Below are 16,571 nucleotides of genomic sequence, written 5' to 3'. Positions count from 1 at the left end.
CCACTTGTTCTTTGTCCAAGATATCACTTGTTCTTCAATCTGATGAAGGTGATGATTGACACTCATCATCATTCTCACCTATGAACAAGGTGACTGACAACCATTCTTGTTCTACAAGCATCCGAGGCTCTAGTGAATATCTCTTGGATTCTTTAACCGGAATCTTCGTGGTATAGGCAGGACCTGATGGCGGCATTCAAGAGAATCCGGAAGGTCTAAACCTTGTCTGTGGTATTCTGAGTAGGATTCAATGATTGAATGACTGTGACGTGCTTCAAACTCCTGAGGGCGGGGCGTTAGTGACAGACGCCAAAAGAATCAATGGATTCTATTCCGGTCTGATTGAGAACCGACAGATGAATTCCGCTATGCTGTGACGGAGCATATGCAATTGCTTTCACTGAGAGGATGGGAGGTAGCTGCTGACAACAGTGAAACCCTACACGAGCTTGCCATGGAAAGGAGTAAGAAGGATTGGATGAAGACAGTAGGAAAGCAGAGAGACGGAAGGGAAGGCATCTTCATACGCTTGTCTGAAGCTCTTACACCAATGATATACATAAGTATCACTATCTTTATCTTTATATTATTTTCGTTCATCATCATATACAATTGAGTTTGCCTGACTAAGATTTACAAGATGACCATAGCTTGCTTCATACCACCAATCTCCGTGGGATCGACCCTTACTCACGTAAGGTATTACTTGGACGACCCAGTGCACTTGCTGGTTAGTTGTGCGAAGTTGTGTTTATGCCATGGTATTGAGCACCAAGTCTTTGGAGCCATTACTAGGGATTATTTGTGTATTGAAAAGTATTGATCACAATTTCGTGCACCAAGTTTTTGGCGCCGTTGCCGGGGATTGTTCTTGTGTATGGACAACTGACGGTTCATCTTGTTGCTTAGATTAGGTATTATTTTTCTTCAGAGTTCTTAAGAATGAATTCTAGTGTTTCAAGGTGATGTTCTTATCATCACCAAAGCTGATTGATCATCATCAATTTAGCTCTTGAATGCAATGTCCTGCTGAAGCTTAGCCGGCCATGTCTAATTCCTTTAGACTAAAGCTTTAGACTAACATTGCATGATTCCTGGAATTCTCATTAAGAATTTTGATACCTTTATTTTTCTTTTCACCTAATTTTCGAAAAAACAAAAAAAAATTTACAAAATCATAAAAACCAAAAATATTTCTTGTTTGAGTCTAGAGTCTCATCTTAAGTTTGGTGTCAATTGCATGTTTTTGTTATATTTTTCGAATCCATGCATGTGTTTCTTTGTTTTGATCTTTGAATTCTTTTGACTTGAGTGTTTATGTGTCTCATATAGTGTCAGTAGTTTACAAACTGCTAAGTTTGGTGTCTTGCATGCATTGTTATTTGATTCTTGTTGCATTTTGATTATTAAAAATCCAAAAATATTTTTAATTTGTGTCTTTTCAAGTCAATAATACAGAAAATTGAAGATTCAGAACATACAGCAGAGGAATTATACAGAAAAAGCTGGGCATTCAAAAATGCCCAGTGAAGAAGACAGACTGGCGTTTAAACGCCAGCCAGGGTGCCTGGCTGGGCGTTTAACGCCCAAAAGGGTATAGGTTTGGGCGTTAAACGCCAGAATGGATACCATTCTGGGCGTTTAACGCCAGGATGGTGCTAGGGGGAAGATTTTGTTTTTCAAATCAAATTTTTTTTTCAAGTTTTCAAAGTTTTTCAAAATCAAATCTTTTTCAAATCATATCTTTTCAATCAAATGTTTTCAAAATCAATTTCTTTCCTTTTTCAAAGATACTTACTAACAATTAATGATTTGATTGAACATTTTTTGCCTTTTCTGTTGAGGAAGGTTTTATGTTTGAATCATATCTTTTCTTGTTAGGCAAGTCATTAATTTTCAAATCATATCTTTTAAAATTGTTTTCAAATCATATCTTTTAAAATTGTTTTCAAATCATATCTTTTAAAATTGTTTTCAAATCATATCTTCTCAATCACATCTTTTTAAAACCATAACTTTTCAATCAAATCTTTTTAATCACATCTTTTTCAAAATAGTTTTCAATCAAATCTTTTTAATTTCTAATTTCAAAATCTTTTTCAAAAATCACTTGATTTCTTTTTCACTTTGAATTTTCGAAAATTATCAATTAATTTTTCAAAATGTTTTCAAAATCTTTTTAATTGAATTTTCAAAAATTTCCTTCCCTCCTTCTCACATCCTTCTATTTATGGAGTACCACTCCTTCTCAATGCACAATTCGAACCTTATCTAAGTAAAGTTCGAATTCTTCTTCTCCTTCTTCTTTCTATTTCTCTTTTCCTCTGACATCTCAAGGAATCTCTATACTGTGACATAGAGGATTCCACATTTTCCTGTTCTCCTCTCTTTCATATGAGCAGGAGCAGAGACAAAGGCATTCTTGTTGAAGCTGACCCTGAACCCGAAAGGACCTTGAAGAGAAAGCTAAGAGAAGCAAAAGCACAACTCTCTTTAGAGGACCTGACCGAATTCTTCAAAGAAGAAGAAGACATGGCAGCCGAAAACAACAATAATGCAAACAATGCAAGGAAGGTGCTGGGTGACTTTACTGCACCTACTCCTGATTTTTATGGGAGAAGCATCTCTATCCCTGCCATTGGAGCAAACAACTTTGAGCTTAAGCCTCAATTAGTTTCTCTAATGCAACAGAATTGCAAGTTCCATGGACTTCCAATGGAAGATCCTCATCAGTTTTTAGCTGAATTCTTGCAAATCTGTGACACAGTCAAGACTAATGGGGTTGACCCTGAGGTCTATAGACTGATGCTATTCCCTTTTGCTGTAAGAGACAGAGCTAGGATATGGTTGGACTCTCAACCTAAAGAAAGCCTGGACTCTTGGGAAAAGCTAGTCAATGCCTTCTTGGCAAAGTTCTTTCCACCACAAAGATGGAGCAAGCTTAGAGTGGAAGTCCAAACCTTCAGACAGAAGGATGGAGAATCCCTCTATGAAGCTTGGGAAAGATACAAACAATTAATCAGAAGATGTCCTTCTGACATGCTTTCTGAATGGAGCATCATAGGTATTTTCTATGATGGTCTCTCTGAACTGTCCAAGATGTCTTTGGATAGCTCTGCTGGAGGATCTCTTCATCTGAAGAAGACGCCTACAGAGGCTCAAGAGCTCATTGAAATGGTTGCAAATAACCAATTCATGTACACTTCTGAGAGAAATCCTGTGAACAATGGGACTAGTCAGAAGAAAGGAGTTCTTGAGATTGACACTCTGAACGCCATTTTGGCTCAGAATAAAATATTGACTCAACAAGTCAATTTGATCTCTCAAAGTCTGTCTGGAATGCAAAATGCACCAAACAGTACTAAGGATGCTTCATCTGAGGAAGAAGCTTATGATCCTGAGAACCCTTCCATGGAAGAGGTGAATTACCTAGGAGAACCTTATGGAAACACCTATAATTCTTCATGGAGAAATCACCCAAATCTCTCATGGAAGAATCAAGAGAGACCTCAACAAGGTTTCAATAACAATAATGGTGGAAGAAACAGGTTTAGCAATAGCAAGCCTTTTCCATCATCTTCTCAGCAACAGACAGAGAGTTCTAAGCAGAATACTTCTGACTTAGCAACAATGGTCTCTGATCTAATAAAGACCACTCAAAGTTTCATGAATGAAACAAGGTCCTCCATCAGAAATTTGGAAGGACAAGTGGGTCAGCTGAGCAAGAAAGTTACTGAACTCCCTCCTAGCACTCTCCCAAGTAATACAGAAGAAAATCCAAAAGGAGAGTGCAAAGCCATAGACATGGCCGAATATGGAGAGGAAAGAGAGGAGGAGGACGCCACTGAGGAAGACCTCAGTGGGCGTGTACCAATCTCCTCTGAGTTCCTCAATGAGGAACAATGGGAATCTGAGGCTCAAAATGAGACCATAGAGATTCCATTGGACTTACTTCTGCCATTCATGAGCTCTGATGAGTATTCTTCCTCTGAAGAGGATGAGTATGTCACTGAAGAGCAAGTTGCTAAATACCTTGGAGCAATCATGAAGCTAAATGACAAGTTATTTGGAAATGAGACTTGGGAGGATGAACCACCTTTGCTCACCAAAGAACTGGATGACTTGTCTAGGCAGAAACTGCCTCAAAAGAGGCAGGATCCTGGGAAGTTTTCTATACCTTGTACCATAGGCACCATGACCTTCAAAAAGGCCTTGTGTGACTTGGGGTCAAGTGTAAACCTCATGCCCCTCTCTGTAATGGAGAAATTAGGGATCTTTGAGGTGCAAGCTGCAAGAATCTCATTAGAGATGGCAGACAACTCAAGGAAACAAGCTCATGGACTTGTAGAGAATGTTTTGGTAAAGGTTGAAGACCATTACATTCCTACTGATTTCATAGTCCTAAAGACTGGGAAGTGCATGGATGAAACCATCATCCTTGGCAGACCCTTCCTAGCCACAGCAAAGGCTGTGATTGATGTTGATGGAGGTGAACTGATCATTCAAGTGAATGAAGAATCCTTTGTGTTTAAGGCTCAAGGATATCCCTCTGTCACCATAGAGATGAAGCATGAAGAGCTTCTCTCAAATCAGAGTCAAGAAGAGCCCCCACAGTCAAACTCTAAGTTTGGTGTTGGGAGGCCACAACCAAACTCTAATTTTGGTGTTGAACCCCCACATTCAAACTCTAAGTTTGGTGTTGGGAGGTCCCAACATTGCTCTGAGTATCTGTGAGGCTCCATGAGAGCCCTCTGTCAAGCTACTGACATTAAAGAAGCGCTTGTTGGGAGGCAACCCAATGATTATAATTTATATAGTTTCCTTTGTTATTTTATGTTTTTTGTAGGTTGATGATCATGAGAAGTCACAAAATCCAATGAAAAAGCAAAAACAGAATGAAAAACAGGAAGAAAAACAGCACACCCTGGAGGAAGAACTCACTGGCGTAGTGAGGCTAGCAGTTGGGCGTTTAACGCCCAGTCTGGCACCATTCTGGGCGTTTAACGCCAGAAAGGGGCACCAGACTGGCGTTAAACGCCAGGAAAGGGCTAGAACCTGGCGTTAAACGCCAGAAATGGGCACCAGCCCGGCGTTTAACGCCAGAAATGCCTCAAAACGTGATTTTGAGTGCCATTTGGTGCAGGGATGACTTTTCCTTGACACCTCAGGATCTGTGGACCCCACAGGATCCCCACCAACCCAACCACTCTCTCTTCTTCTTCACCCATTCACCAATCACCTCAACATCTCTTTCTCTTCACCACTCACATCCATCCTTCATCAAACACCACTTCTCCCCCTCTTTGGCCGAACACAAAGCCATTCCCTCCTTCCTCATTTCTTCTTCTTCTACTCTCTTCTTTCTTCTTTTGCTCAAGGACGAGCAAACCTTTTAAGTTTGGTGTGGTAAAAGCATTGCTTTTTGTTTTTCCATAACCATTTATGGCATTAAGACCACTTCTATGAAGTTGTGGCCATGAAGAAGGGTCAACTTTGATCAAAAGGTTGGACCAAGTCCCCATAGATATCTGTGAAGAGGACGCCCAATGGAAGAGAAATTCAAGAGGGAAGCCGGTTCAACTGAGAAAGGCATGACCTCAAGCCCATCACTAAGAAAAGGATGGAGCAAACAAGAGTTCCAACATGGGACAACTAAGGGTGGAGCATCAAGAACACTCCATCATCATTAGAGAAGATCAAAGAATCATGAGAGAGAAGCAACAAAGACAAGGAAGAGACATTGAGGAGCTCAAGCACTCCATAGGATCTTCAAGAGGAAGAACAAGCCGCCATCACTAAGGTGGACCCGTTCTTTAATCTCCTTGTTCTTTGCTTTTCTGTTTTTCGAAAATTATGCTTTATGTTTATCCATGTTTGTGTCTTATGATCATTAGTGTCTTAGTGTCTATGCCTTAAAGTTATGAATGTCCTATGAAATCCATCACCTTTCTTAAATGAAAACTGTTTTTAATCACAAAAGAACAAGAAGTACAGGATTTCAAATTCATCTTTAAAACTAGCTTAATTAGTTTGATGTGGTGACAATACTTTTTGTTTTCTGAATGTATGCTTGAACAGTGCATATGTCTTTTGAATTTGTGGTTCATGAATATTGGCTCTTGAAAGAATGATGAAAAAGGAGACATGTTACTGAGGATCTGAAAAATCATAAAAATGATTCTTGAAGCAAGAAAAAGCAGTGAACACAAAAAAAAAAACGAAAAAAAAAGAGAGAAAGAGAAAGGGACAAAGAGAAAAAGAAAGAAAAAAAAGAAAGAAATAAAGTTGTGATCCAAGGCAATAAGAGTGTGCTTAAGAACCCTGGACACCTCTAATTGGGGACTTTAGCAAAGCTGAGTCACAATCTGAAAATGTTCACCCAATTATGTGTCTGTGGCATGTATGTATCCGGTGGTAATACTGGAAGACAGAGTGCTTTGGGCCACGGCCAAGACTCAATAAGTAGCTGTGTTCAAGAATCATCATACTTAACTAGGAGAATCAATAACACTATCTGGATTCTGAGTTCCTAAAGATGCCAATCATTCTGAATTTCAAAGGATAAAGTGAGATGCCAAAACTGTTCGGAGGCAAAAAGCTACTAGTCCCGCTCATCTAATTTGGAGCTAAGTTTCATTGATAATTTGGAGTCTATAGTATATTCTCTTCTTTTATCTTATTTGATTTTCAGTTGCTTGAGGACAAGCAACAATTTAAGTTTGGTGTTGTGATGAGCGATAATTATACACTTTTTGGCATTGTTTTTAGTATGTTTTTAGTAGTTTTAGTTGAGTTCTTAGTATATTTTTATTAGTTTTTAGTTAAAATTCACTTTTCTGGACTTTACTATGAGTTTGTGTGTTTTTCTGTGATTTCAGGTATTTTCTGGCTGAAATTGAGGGACCTGAGCAAAAATCTGATTCAGAGACTGAAAAGGACTGCAGATGCTGTTGGATTCTGACCTCCCTGCACTCGAAGTGGATTTTCTGGAGCTACAGAAGCCCAATTGGCGCGCTCTCAACGGCGTTGGAAAGCAGACATCCTGGGCTTTCCAGCAATATATGATAGTCCATACTTTGCCCAAGATTTGATGGCCCAAACCGGCGTTCAAAGTCACCTACAGAAATCCCAGCGTTAAACGCCGGAACTGGCACCTAAATGGGAGTTAAACGCCCAAACTGGCACCAAAATGGGAGTTAAACGCCAAGAAGAGTCTCTACACGAAAATTACTTCATTTCTCAGCCCAAGCACACACCAAGTGGGCCCGGAAGTGGATTTTTATGTCATTTACTCACCTTTGTACACCTTAGGCTACTAGTTTTCTATATATAGAACCTTTTACTATTGTATTTTCATCTTTGGACATCTAGTTCTTAGATCATTGGGAGGCTGGCCATTCGGCCATGCCTAGATCTTGGTTCTTCTGGTTCCCTCTCTGGGGCCGAAACCAATGATCACTTTTGTTCTTATGTATTTTCAACGGTGGAGTTTCTACACACCATAGATTAAGGTGTGGAGCTCTGCTGTACCTCGAGTATTAATGCAATTACTATTGTTCTTCTATTCAATTCCACTTGTTCTTTGTCCAAGATATCACTTGTTCTTCAATCTGATGAAGGTGATGATTGACACTCATCATCATTCTCACCTATGAACAAGGTGACTGACAACCATTCTTGTTCTACAAGCATCCGAGGCTCTAGTGAATATCTCTTGGATTCTTTAACCGGAATCTTCGTGGTATAGGCAGGACCTGATGGCGGCATTCAAGAGAATCCGGAAGGTCTAAACCTTGTCTGTGGTATTCTGAGTAGGATTCAATGATTGAATGACTGTGACGTGCTTCAAACTCCTGAGGGCGGGGCGTTAGTGACAGACGCCAAAAGAATCAATGGATTCTATTCCGGTCTGATTGAGAACCGACAGATGAATTCTGCTATGCTGTGACGGAGCATATGCAATTGCTTTCACTGAGAGGATGGGAGGTAGCTGCTGACAACAGTGAAACCCTACACGAGCTTGCCATGGAAAGGAGTAAGAAGGATTGGATGAAGACAGTAGGAAAGCAGAGAGACGGAAGGGAAGGCATCTTCATACGCTTGTCTGAAGCTCTTACACCAATGATATACATAAGTATCACTATCTTTATCTTTATATTATTTTTGTTCATCATCATATACAATTGAGTTTGCCTGACTAAGATTTACAAGATGACCATAGCTTGCTTCATACCACCAATCTCCGTGGGATCGACCCTTACTCACGTAAGGTATTACTTGGACGACCCAGTGCACTTGCTGGTTAGTTGTGCGAAGTTGTGTTTATGCCATGGTATTGAGCACCAAGTCTTTGGAGCCATTACTAGGGATTATTTGTGTATTGAAAAGTATTGATCACAATTTCGTGCACCAAAATGCTTGGGAGGATTTTAAATTAGCTTTTTATATTCTTGGCTTTGGTTGAGTAATTGATGACACTTGAGTTAACAAACTCCTTTGTTGATTGATAATTGAAAGTTGCTAGTTGATTTGGATTCCCCTAAAGCTAGTCTTTCCTTAAGAGTTGACTAGGACTTGAGGAATCAAATTGATTCATCCACTTGACTTTCCTCCATGGTTAGAGGTTAACTAAGTGGGAGCAATGGATAATTCTCATCACAATTGATAAGGATAACTAGGATAGGACTTCTAATTCTCATACCTTGCCAAGAGCTTTATTAGTTATTAGTTTAATTCTTGCAATTTACATTTCTTATTTCTTACTTCAAAAATCCAAAAATATACTTTTACACAACCAATTATAAGAACACTCCCCTGCAATTTCTTGAGAGATGACTCGAGGTTTGAATACTTCGATTTATTTTATAGGGTTTGTTATTTGTGACAACCAAATATTTCTATGAAAGGATTCTTGTTGGTTTAGAAGTTATACTTTCAACGAGAACTTATTATGAAATTCTTTTCCACACAAAAATCCATTCATCAAAATGGCGCCGTTGCTGGTGAATTGCAAACTTGTGTTTTATTATTGTTTATTGTAAATATTTGCTTTTTGATTGTTTGTTTGTTTTTGTTCTTAATTCTTATTAGCTACTATGAATTCTCACCCCTTTGGCTATGAGTTTGGTTACAATTATGTTGCAAGAAGAGGAGGTTACAATGAGAACATGCATCAAGGTTGGGACAATCAAAGATGGGAGCTGCCACAAGGATTTGATCAACCCTCTCGACAACAAACCCCTCCAATGTGTTACGAGCAACAACCATTCTATGATGCATATCAAGACAATGGTTATGGTGGACCTTTTCGTGACAATCAACACCCACCACACTATACCTATGAGCCCCCTCCTCAACATAATTTTGAACCACCATACTCACAAACTCCGTACTACCAAACACCCTCATATGATTCTAACCCTTATCCACCATACCAACCACCTTATGAGCCATATGAACCATATATGGAACCACCCCAATTCCAACCTAATTACTTCTAAGAACCACCATCTCCATATACATCCTCCCCATATCCATCAATCTACGAGCCATATGATCCCCATTATGTTATCCAAGAGGAACAAGAGTCAATGGATTGTCTCGAGAAAACACTGGATTGATTTCATGCAACCCTTCATCAATTAGAGCGAGTAGTATGTGATTTAGCCTCTCTGCACTGTGACACTCAAAGTACTCCTGTGGCTACATGTGGAGAATCAATAAGAGAGCGTAGCATGAAGGAGACACTAGAAACTCCAGTGGACAATGAGGAACGTAACTCTGTATTGGAACAAGTAGAGGAAGCCGTAATAGTTGAAGAGGAAGAAGTGGTTGAAGACTTAGGAGACGCTGAACCTCCATGGGAATCAAGAGTTGTAGAGTATTCCTCCAAGAAGCTTGAATTTGATGTTGAGGAGGCTAGTGCACAACCTCCGAGGCATGTTCCTTATGAAGAATTGGATGGAATGGATCAAGAAGGAAGTTCCCTTGGTGATGATAATCATGAATCAAGCCCTCCTAGTAATGACTTCGCACCAACAAGTGAAATCCTTAAGTTAGAAGAGCCTCCTCCTGACAAAATTGAAAGCAACATTGAGGTAGATCTCTCTCACCCTCGTATTTATGATTTGAGTGATGGAAAAGAGTTGGATGAATCCAGTGAGAAAGAAATTGAGGTTGAAAAATCTCTTCAAAAGGTGGTAGTCCTTCGAGAAGGGTGGATAGGAGTTGAGTATGCTTTGTCAAGATCGTTGGAGACCTCTCTAACTAGGGTGCCATCAACTCCTTCATTTGAGTGGGTAAAACTTATCTCTATTCGATTTATTGTCCCACTTGAATATGGTATTCTAGAAATGGATGGCCAACTTAGGAGGCTTTGTGGAATTAAGCATAAGAGAAGGATGTTTAGTGGTTGGAGTTGCAAATCAAGACTCATCAAGGTTGCGATTTCAAGAGCTAGATGCAAGGGTCGGGCTAGTGATCAATTGGGTGGTTCTAAGAGAAGAGTTTGGTACTTCATTGAGAATTCGGATTGCTTGCCACCCGGTTGGAATAATGAAGATCCACTCAAAGACGGGTGTAGAAACAAGATTTGGGATCCCGGAATACAAAAGGATCAACTTTGGGAGCTCGAAGCTTGTAAAGAACTTCATCAAAACTTGATGAATTTATTTGGAAATGTTGGAGCTTATTGGAAGTCCAAGCGGTGGTGGAAGTTTCAAGATGAGTTAAAGCACAAGCCACCATGACAAGGAGCTAACCAAATGTCCAACTTAAGGACAATAATTAAAAGTGCTAGGTGGGAGACACCCACCATGGTATGATCTTCCCGTTTTATTAGTTTTATTTTATTTTTATCAGTGTTAATTTCCAGATTCTGCATAATCACCTTCATTTTTGCATTTAAAAAAAGAGAGGGAACATGCGACGCGCAAGCATCTATCACGCGCACGCGTCGTGTGTGACTGCGCAACAAAGAGAAAACAAACAGCGAGTTGCGCGCGAGCTATGCAGGAGGGGTGCCTTACGCACAAACAACACCACGCGTACGCGTACCTTACGCGTGCGCATCCCCTGCAATTTTTACCCTCCACGCGTAAGCGTCAGTGACGCGTACGCGTGGGCTTCCCAATCGGCGTAAAAGAGTGTTTGAACAGAAAGTTGGGCTGCCACTGTACTGGAAGCATGCCTTTAGCACGCGAGTGGTCACGCGTAGGCGTGACCGACGCTCACGCATTAGGGTGCCTTCTTTTCCATCCACGCGTACGCGTGGACGATACTTACGCGTCGCATGGCCATTTCAGTTTTCACGCGTACGCGTGATGCATGCGCGCGCGTCGCACCCTGTTGTTCATCTCTTACCTTTTTCCTCTCTCCTTTCTCCCTCTTTCGTCCTCCTTTCTTACTTCCATCTTCTCCATTTCTTTAACTTCTCATCCTTATTCTCTCTCCTTCTCTTTTACATATGGCATTTGCATACTTTCCTTTATTGCAATTTAATTTTGTTAATGTTTTTATCTTCTTTTCTAATTTTCTTTTTTATCACTGGTGTTAAATATTCTTATTCAACTGTTGCATGTTTTCCTGCATTATTTTTGGTGCTCGTAACTTGTTTTGAATTATTGGGTATTATTATTCATAGGTCAATGCTAAATTTTTATGACACATGTATTCCATTTGCATTGACATGCACTTATACTTTCTTGCATTACCCACACTCTCTCCCCCAATTGTTGCAAATTTTTGCACTATTGATATGTCATTTGCTTCTATTGTTTTCTCACGTACATGTTGTAGCTACCATGTAATTGAGACCCTCATTATTTGGCATTACCTACCCATATTTTATTTGTTCTCTATCTTTGTTTTCGGGTTACTTTTCTTCCCTTTCCTCTTCTTTCAGGATGGCCATCAAGAAGGGAAACGAAAGACTTTTACATGGAGTAACAGATAAGTCCCTCTACACAGCCTTTGGAGAAACGCATCAGTTGGAGCATCCCGTCCACTTGCGCATCTTAGCATGCATCTAGGACGGTGCAATCTTTAAGTGTGGGGAGGTCGATACCGACTTCCGTGGGTTAGTTACCTTCTTCTCAACACCAATGTTTAATTCCCTTTGTTAGTTCATTATTGCATTTGCATGATTGATTGCAAGTTTGTTAGATTTTTGTGCATATTCTATCACTACTTGGTTGAAGTAATTATTCTCTTTTCAAGATACTGTTTTATAGCATTTCACTAATTTGAATTAAAATTTTTGCTAAACTTGCTTGAAGAAATTTAATTTGGAACATGGTTTTAGAGCTCGAACACACAAAACCAGTGAGATTTTGAGCCTATTTGATTGTTTGCATTTTATCAACCAACATTTTATTTTTGGCGTGTGTTGTTCTCTCTAAAATTGTGATCTTTGTCTTGCTTAATTCTATGTTTTCATTGTTTGATGTATGCATACACTTATATGATTGAGGCCTTGTTTCACTGAGCTTACATTCCCATATGGCCTTAACCTTTTCATTATCCTTTGTAAACCAATGTTGAGCCTACTTATCCCATTTGTTCTTTACTTTAGCACATCATTAACTCTAAGCGGAAAACAATAATGTCCTTAATTTGAATCCTTGGTTAGCTTAGACTAGCGAGAGTGTTCATAATTTAAGTGTGGTGAAGTTGGGTTTGCCAATATTTGGTCTGAAAATTGGGTGTTGCATATTCCTGTGAAAATGTGCAAAACAATAGTTGAGCACATATTATTGCATTCAACAATGTAATCATATGCATTGAGAAAAATTAAAGAAAAATAAAGAAAAAAAAAAGAAAAAAAGAGCAAATAATAAAAAGGGGACAAAATGCCCCAAAATAAATGGTGAAAGCAATGCATATGAGTTGTACTAAAACTGGGATGCAAGAATATGTGGCAAAACATAGTTAATGGGTAGTTAGGCTTTATATTATTATTACATAGATTGTCCTAAGTTAGGTGAGAAGTTTAGGTTAATTAAGGATTCAAATTTTAGTCCACTTGACCAAATACAATCCTATCTTGACCTTGACCCCATTACAACCCTTAAAAGACCTCTTGATTTGTATATTTGTGCATTAAATTTCTGTTGATTGTTAGACGAAGAGCAAATCTTAGAAAGCAAGGTTATTAGAGAATTGAGAGAATCGACCCTTAAACACTTGAGTAATTAGAGTGTATACACTTCCAGTGAGGGTTTGATGCTCGATTCCTTGTTCCCAGCTTTCATGAGCTATCTTCTTTTGTAAGTTTACTTGTACCTTATTTTATGATTTGAATTAGTGAGATCCAGTTCATATTTCTTCTTGAAGGATTTGTTTTCTTTTAACCAAGTTGGTAGAAATATTTTTGCATGTAGTTGCATTCATATAGATAGGTTGCATCTCACACTTTCTACCATTCCTCTTCACTCTTATAGCTTCTCTTCAGCTTAGCATGAGGACATGCTAATGTTTAAGTGTGGGGAGATTTGATACACCACTAATTTGTGGTACATCTTGTGCTTAATTGAGTGGATTTTATCCACTATTCTCACATTTATTCACAGAATTCGCATGTTTTACACTTTCCTTCCTAATTTTGTGCTATGATTAAAAACATGCTTCTTTGGCCTTAAATTTGCTATGTTTAATCCTCTCTTATTACCATTCGATGCCGTGATATATCTGTTAAGTGTTTTCAGGGTTTATAGGGTAGGAATGGCTTAAAGGATGGAAAGGAAGCATGCAAAAGTGGAAGGAGTACAAGAAATTGAAGGAATTGCAAAGCTGTCAAGCCTGACCTCTTCGTACTAAATCAGACATAACTTGAGCTACAGAGGTCCGAATGAGGCGGTTCTAGTTGCATTGGAAAGCTAACATCCAGGGCTTTGTAATGATATATAATTTACCATAGTTACTTTACTGTTAGGTGACGCGTACGTGTGGATGGTGCGGCAGACAAGCGACGCGTACCCATGGGCGACGCGTACGCGTGACGGGGCCCACGTGCTGTACGTATCAGAAATCACTGGGGGCAATTTCTGAGCTATTTTTGGGTCAGTTTCAAGCCCGAAAACACTGATTAGAGGCTGCATAGTGGAGGAATCATGCATACACATGTCATTCACATAATTTTAGGTTTTAGATGTAGTTTCTAGAGAGATAGGCTCTCTCCTCTCTCTAGGTTTTAGGGTTTATCTTAGTTTTAGATTTATTTCTTCTCGAATCCAGGTTCAATGTTTCTTTAATTTAATTTTTCTTCTACTTTTATTTATTCTAGTATTTCAGTTCATCTATTCCTCTTATTGGTTTCTCTACTTTTCCAATTTAGTTTCTGAATTCTCTATGTTAGATTCAATTTCCTTATTAATGCAATCTGAGTTATTTTATGTTTATTGCTTCTTCTTTCAATTGTCCTCATTTATATTTGCAATTGGTTGTTTAGATTTAATGTTCTCTTCTTACTTTTTGGTGGACGAAATTGTGATCATGCTTGTATCATTTGTGATCAATGTTCTAATTATAGTACTGGTTGAATTCACAACTCCGTTCAACTAACCAGCAAGTGTACTGGGTCGTCCAAGTAATAAACCTTACATGAGTAAGGGTCGATCCCACAGAGATTGTTGGTATGAAGCAAGCTATGGTCACCTTGTAAATCTCAGTTAGGCAGATTAAAAAGTTATGGGTTTCGAAAATAGAAATAATAAAATAGAAATACTAAAAGGGATAGAATACTTATGTAGATTCATTGGTAGGAATTTCAGTTAAGTATATGAAGATGCTGTAAGGCCCAAGGACGCCTGCCCTCCTATTGCTTCAACTCAATCCTTCTTACTCCTTTCCATGGCAAGCTGTGTATAGGGGTTCACCATCAGCGGTGGCTACTTTCAATCCTCTCGGGAAAATGGTCCTCTGCGGCTGTCACTCGCATGGCTAATCGTCTGGAGGCATCACCCATGGTTGATGGCTACATCCCATCCTCACAGTGAAAATTAATGCTCACGCACTCTGTCACAGCACGGCTAATCACTGGTTGGTTCTTACTCATACTGGAATAGAATCCCTTGATTCTTTTGCGTTTGTCACTAACGCCCAGCACTTGCAAGTCTGAAGCACGTCACAGTCATTCATTACCGGAATCCTACTCGGAATACCACAGACAAGGTTAGACTTTCCGGATTCCCAGGATCCTACTCGGAATACCACAGACAAGGTGAGACTTTCCGGATCCTCATAAATGCCGCCATCTATCTAGCTTATACCACGAAGATTCTGTTGGGGAATCTAAGAGATATACATTCAAGCTCTGTTGCATGTAGAACGGAGGTGGTTGTCAGGCACGCGTTCATAGGTGAGAATGATAATGAGGGTTATTTACTCATCACATTCATCATGTTCTTGGGTACGAATGAATATCTTGGAATAAGAATAAGAGAGATTTGAATAAAATAAAATAGAACTTCATTAATACTTGAGGTACAGCAGAGCTCCACACCCTTAATCTATGGTGTGCAGAAACTCCACCGTTGAAAATACATAAGTGAAAGAGGTTCAGGCATGGCCGAATGGCCAGCCCTCTCCATGATCAAGTGACCAAATATTCAAAGAGATTAAACTGTCAAAAGATGTCTAATACAATAGATAAATGTCCTATATATACTAGACTAGCTACTAGGGTTTACATGAGTAAGTAATTGATGCATAAATCCACTTCCGGGGCCCACTTGGTGTATGTTTGGGCTGAGCTTGATCAATCCACGAGCTGAGGCTTCTCTTGGAGTTGAACTCCGAGTTATGACGTGTTTTGGGCGTTCAACTCCGGATCATGACGTTTTTCTGGCGTTTAACTCCAGACAGCAGCATGTACTTGGCGTTCAACGCCAAGTTACGTCGTCATTCTTCGAATAAAGTATGGCTATTATATATTGCTGGAAAGCTCTGGATGTCTACTTTCCAACGCCGTTGAGAGCGCGCCAATTGGAGTTCTGTAGCTCCAGAAAATCCATTTCGAGTGCAGGGAGGTCAGATTCCAACAGCATCAGCAGTCCTTTTGTCAGCCTTTTTCAGAGTTTTGCTCAAATCCCTCAATTTCAGTCAGAATTTACCTGAAATCACAGAAAAACACACAAACTCATAGTGAAGTCCAGAAATGTGAATTTAACATAAAAACTAGTGAAAACATCCCTAAAAGTAGCTTGAACTCACTAAAAACTACCTAAAAACAATGCCAAAAAGCGTATAAATTATCCGCTCATCACTTTTCTATGCTTTTATTTTATGCCTTCCAAGTGTTTGATGAAATGCTTGGGAGGATTTTAAATTAGCTTTTTATATTCTTGGCTTTGGTTGAGTAATTGGTAACACTTGAGTTATCAAACTCCTTTGTTGATTGATAATTGAAAGTTGCTAGTTAATTTGGATTCCCCTAAAGCTAGTCTTTCCTTAGGAGTTGACTAGGACTTGAGGAATCAAATTGATTCATCCACTTGACTTTCCTCCATGGTTAGAGGTTAACTAAGTGAGAGCAATGGATAATTCTCATCACAATTGATAAGGATAACTAGGAT

At 39.3% G+C, this 16,571-nt stretch overlaps 1 non-coding gene across 1 annotated transcript; it reads right to left on the bottom strand.

The window, feature by feature from the left end:
• Window positions 1-2,937: 2,937 nt before the first annotated feature.
• On the bottom strand, window positions 2,938-3,045 carry LOC130952159 (small nucleolar RNA R71). The gene has a single exon (XR_009074339.1). It is a non-coding gene; the product is annotated as a small nucleolar RNA R71 (small nucleolar RNA).
• Window positions 3,046-16,571: the final 13,526 nt, after the last annotated feature.

This window comes from Arachis stenosperma, chromosome 9 (assembly GCF_014773155.1).
Source record: "Arachis stenosperma cultivar V10309 chromosome 9, arast.V10309.gnm1.PFL2, whole genome shotgun sequence".
Taxonomy (NCBI): Eukaryota; Viridiplantae; Streptophyta; class Magnoliopsida; order Fabales; family Fabaceae; genus Arachis; species Arachis stenosperma.
Note: the sequence above shows the minus strand (reverse complement) of the source record. Positions and strands in the feature narration are given on the sequence as shown.